Below are 6,111 nucleotides of genomic sequence, written 5' to 3' on the forward strand. Positions count from 1 at the left end.
AAACCAAGCAAACTTTTGGGTTTAGAAAAATTACAATGGAGTTCACTTGAGTGATTTTTTAAATCAAAGTAGAAATATGTATTTTCAAATGAAAAAAAATAGATATCATTATTTTTAATGTTATCTTTCACAAAAGTAATTGAATAGTTAGCTGAAAGTTAAACAAATTAGTGGAAATTGGAAAATCATCAAGCCTTTGTTTGGATTTGAGGATGGAAAAGGAGGAGAGAAAAAGGATGGATTTAAAGGGAAAGTGAGTGGAAAGTGAGGTTGTTTAGATTAAGGGAAAGTGAGTGGAAAGTGTAGAGAAAGCTTGTGAAAGTTTGTGAATGAATTAATTGATGTGATAGATAAAAATAAATTTTTTAATTAATGATTTTGTAAGATTACTATTTTGTCCTTAGGTTAAAAAAAAGTTTATAATTATTATAATTAAAAGATAAATATAAAAATTTTAACTAAAAAAATAAATATAAAATATTAATTTAAAGATAAAATTTAATTTAAATATTTGCTTTAAATTTAATGATAGATAAAAATTAAAAATTTAATAGATGAATATGTAATTTACACTTTTATCCTTGAATTAAAATGAGTATAATATTATTTATTGTAAATAATAATAATTACAATAAAATTATATTAATAGGTATAATTTATTAAAAAAAATAATGATAAAAATAATAATAAATATTAGAAAAATAATAATAATCATAATAAATAATAATGATACTAATTATAATAAATAATAATAATATTAATAATAATGATAATAATAATAATATTTATAATAATAAATAATAATAACAAAATATATTATGATAATTATATTTTCTAACATTATTTTATTAATGTTTATGAAAGTGTTATTATTTTAATTTTATAAACATGTATTACTTTATTTTTTTTATATTTCCACTTTTTGATGTCAATATTTAAATAATAAAATTTTCTTAATATAAAAAAAATGTACAATAGAATTTTTGAAAATTAATTAATAAATTAAAAAAATTGATAAATCATTGACATAAATTAGAATGAAATGAATTGTACAAGTTAATTTTTAGGTTAAATACCTCTTTTGGTCCCTTACAATGTTTTTTGTTTCAATTTAGTCCCACTTTAATTTTTTATCTCAATTTGGTCCCCAATAACTTAAATTAGTGCAATTTGGGACTTCCGTCCAAATGATTTAGACAAAGTTAACTGTTGGTCACGTGGCATCTACGTGGATGTCACGTGGATGCGCACGTGGACGCCAAAATTCTTGAAAAAAAACCTAAAACCAGAACGGACCGTTCTGAATTTAGAACGGCCCGTTCTGAAACCAGAACGGCCCGTTCTGAAACCAGAACGGCCTGTTCTGAAACCAGAACGGGCCGTTCTGATTTTAGAACGGGTCATTCTTATTTTAGAACGGGTCGTTCTGGGTTTAGAACGGACCGTTCTGCTTTTAGAACCGGCCGTTCTGAATTCAGAACGACCCGTTCCAGAATGCCATGCTTTTTATTATATTTTTTTTATTATATCTATATTAATAAATATATAATAAATATAAAATATAATAAATTAATATTCATTTATGAATAAAACTATAAAAAAAATTAAATAAGATAAGACCTTCCAAAATATTTCTTTGATTTAAATTTATCGAGTTCAAAATCTTGACTAAAATGCCGTAATGTATTTCAAAAATTGAAAATAAAATTCAGGATTTAGGGGTACCTCCTCAAGAACAGGTTGTTATTGTTGGGGTACATCGTCAATGACTTTAAAGAAAAACATTGTTTCGTTTTATCCTTGACTATATAGTGTCAATTTGGTAGTAAGTGGTTCACTCCAGTTTGACTAACAATGAAATAAAATTTGTTACCATTGTCCTTAATGATACACTGCATCATCCTTAATGATATACTGTATAGCCCAAATGTTTAGTGATTGAAGTTATTAATCCTCATTAACAATATTACTAAATCTAGTGTTTGAAATGCTCTGTATTTTTCCTTAAAAAAATTGCTTTGTATTTTGGTTTTTTGTGCACGAAATTCTGGACCAGAACGGCCCGTTCTGGTTATACTATTGATGTGTTAATTTTGGACCTGGAACGGCCCGTTCCAGGTGAAAATTTTACACACCAATAATGTAACCAGAACGGGTCGTTCTGGTTTCAGAACGGGTCGTTCTGGTTCCAGGTGTATTCAAGTATTTTTTTATCCACCTACGTTGAATCTACGTGGCATCCACCTGGCATCCACGTGGCCACCAATTAACTCCATTTAAATCATTTAGACAAAAGTCCCAAATTGGAACGATTTAAATTATTGGGGACCAAATTGAGACCAAAAATTAAAGTGGGACTAAATTGAAACAAAAAAACATTGTAAGGGACCAAAAGAGGTATTTAACCTAATTTTTACCAATTAAAAAATTAAGAAATTTTTAACATTACAAATTTAGAGTTGCATTTTTATCCATAACAGCCAATTTGGAACGGCCTGTTCTCAACTAGGGTTTTTAAGCCAATTTACTAGTTTAGAACGGCCTGTTTCAGTTTGGGAACGGCCCGTTCTAGGCTACTAAATTACCCTTGTTTGAGTAGTTTGGAACGAGCTGTTCCAATTTTGGAACGGCCCGTTCTGGGCACGCCTGGAAACGAAAATATGGCAGCATAATCGATTATGTATGGAACATAATCGATTATGGGCTGGCATAATCGATTATGCCAGCCCATAATCGATTATGTGCCATGCATGGGCTGGCATAATCGATTATGCCTCAGCATAATCGATTATACTAGCCCATAATCGATTATGTGTCATGCATAATCGATTATATTGGCATATTTTCGCTTCAGTTTTTCACCTCTTTTCAGCTTTTGGGCAGGGTATTATCGGGTTTTCTCAAATCTTACGTGGCTTTCATCTCTTTTATTCGCAAAAGCGCGAGGACGGCAACGAGGCTTCTCCCGTTTTTCTTCGTCTTTCTTTCCTCGCAAATCAACAGAAACAAACGGTCACTTTCTTCGCCTTTCGTTCCTCATGAACAGTAAATCAGCGGAAACAAACACTACCTTAGTGATCGGAACTCTTCAGTTTAAAATTGTTAAACTAATTTATTAAATTATACGTGTTTTATGGAATTATTAACATTTTAGTTTGTGTAATGCAAATTTTAACTATTTATCTTATATAATTAAATTTATAATAAATAAATATTTGTGATTTATATATATTATATTATATATTATCAATAAATAATTTTAAACATATAAATTATAATTAAAATTTATGATAAATAATTTATATTGTGATCTTATTTTTAGTGAAATATGTTTAATAAATTCTTTTTATTTGAACTAAATACTAACAGATCACTGTACTAGTAGAAAAAAATAAATTAATCAATTAGTTTAAGACTCTTGTGTAGTAATCATTATCTGAATATTTATGCAACAGATATATATAATGGTGTAAAAACTTAAAATAATTCCTGCTTATAAGATTGAAAAACATAAATCCTTTTATGATGTTTGTACATATATACAATGTACAACAAAATATACAAATACCAAAAACATAAACCCTATTATTGATTAGCATGTTTATACAACCAATATTGTATCATGTCAATATAAAAATAAATAAGTTAATTAATTTTTTTTTTAAATGTCATTTCCAACATGACCCTCCACCTATAAGTCAAGCTCATCCAAGTTAATCTTATTCTTCAATATCAAGTATAATCATTAGAGTCCAATCACAAGGAAAATGAACGATAAGTTTGTGAAAGAATAAACATAAACAAGTAATGAATTCATAACTTATATAACACAAAACAACCTAGCAACATCCAGTTAATTCATCACACAACATCAACTTATTGTCAGCATTCATAACTTTCAATCTTCAACTACAACTTGTAACATGAATAACATTCTCAACGTAGACAACTTTAATCACATCAAAAATAACTTTAAACACATCATGTAAATACAACATCAGGCATCCCTAAGCACTTGGTAAACATTAAAAAGTTTCGCTACTTAAAATAAGAAAGTCTAATACTACGATCAGGGTAAAATAACTTGGGTGTGAATCTACTACGACCTTAGTATGTATATCTAAGTCTTATATGGAATTAGTCTATCGACTACCGTCAAAATACTACGCACTTTTCCAGCAATCAGTCAAGGATTTTATTTCTTGACTTCATACTTTACTCAACTTGGTCACTTTATACACATATGACTCAACTTGATCCCATATAGATTTGTATTTTATTGTTTTATAACCAGTATGGCTAGACTTTATTCCATATTGTTTTCACATAAAACATAGAGGAGATAACTTAAAAACTACTTCTCATTCAAGAGTCAACTTACTCACTAAAGAGTTTTCAACTCTGGACTCTCAAAGTACCACGACATATATCCATACAATAAGGTATTTTATTTTTAAAACAACTTTATTCTCCTTTAGTTTTTATATATCTTAACTTAGACATGTATCACATCACCACATGTCTATACAACTTAGCAAGTTTCAAATCAACTAACAACTCACAACTTAAACAACTTTTATTCAACTATCAACTTATAACTTAGCAACTTAAAAAGTATGGTTCAACCTTACCTCGTACTGTTTTCATATAAAACATAGAGGGGACAAGTTAAAAATAATAATAATAATTTAATTTTTAAACCACAATATATATCAACATAATAAAATATTTTTAATTTTTTAAACAACTTAATTCTCCTCTAATTTTTGTGTATCTTGACTTAGACATGTATCTCATCACCACATGTTTATACAACATAGCAACTTTCAAATCAACTTACAACTCACAACTTAAACAACTTTCATTCAACTATCAACTTACAACTTAGCAACTTAAAACATTACTATACATCATCCTAAATCAATGCATAATGAACTGAAATCATACAATATCATGTCATCACTAAGTCAGAGAGCTCTTCGAATAATCACATTTGATGCCTATCATTCCATGCTTGACTTGACTAAGAAAGCTCCTCACTAACCTATGCCTGATGTTATCAGTCTCACGTTAACATCGTCAGGATAGAAAGCCCCTAACTCGAGCTCCACCTAATGCCACGAAGGCATGCCCAACATGATGAATATTTATATACTTGATAGAATCTCATTTTGGCTCAAAACCTACAAATTTCCCAACTAAACCATCATGCAATCATATTTTTGACATATATTCAACATATATAACTCCATTCCAACACAAAATACCACATGCAACCATCTCAACTTAAGAATCGTCATTTTTCACCAAAACAACTTCAACAAACCACACTTAACAAATCATCTCAATTTCAATCAATCTCAACCACAAATGATGATTTTAGACAGCAAACAACAATCACAATCAAACAACTTTCAATTAACAAATTTCTTTGACCTCAAATCACTCAAAAATCAAGGGAAGAAGAAGAAAACTCAAAGTCTTCAGGATTGTCGTACAACTTACTCTAACTCTAATTCTTAGCTCTCAAGCCTTGAATCATCACTTTATCAACCCAACTCAATTGTAGGAATGATCTATAAGGAAATAGTGGAAGCAAAAGGAGAAATAATTTTTTTGATTCTAGAGTCTCTCTCTCCAACTTCTTTTTATTTTTCTTGAGATATAAACTTATGAAGTTTACGCCTTTTAGAAAATCTTATATACCTTTCCTTAAATTAGACCAATTTAACCCTAATTAAAATTATCTCTACAACTTAATAACTTTCAAGGATTCTTTAACCCTTAGAGTTCTCAAACAATAACAACTACAATAATTCAACAATTAATCACATATTTCGATAACATTAAAATCAAAAAGTGCTATAGATTTAAACTTAAATATATATGTTTTTTAGAAGAAAAAAATTAATAATACATTGTAATCTTTATACTCAAATCTATCACTATTATGCTTAGTGTATGTCAAATTCGAAAGAAAGATTATCATCATGTTTGATAAATAATACTTCTATGTAATAATAAAAAGAAGTATCGTTATTATGCAAACTTGTTCAATAACGTCAATTTTATAGTGATTAAATATTTAATAAATAAATCAATTTCATAGTG

The sequence above is a fragment of the Cajanus cajan genome, chromosome 3 (assembly GCF_000230855.2).
Source record: "Cajanus cajan strain Asha chromosome 3, NIPB_CcT2T_4, whole genome shotgun sequence".
Classification (NCBI taxonomy): domain Eukaryota; kingdom Viridiplantae; phylum Streptophyta; class Magnoliopsida; order Fabales; family Fabaceae; genus Cajanus; species Cajanus cajan.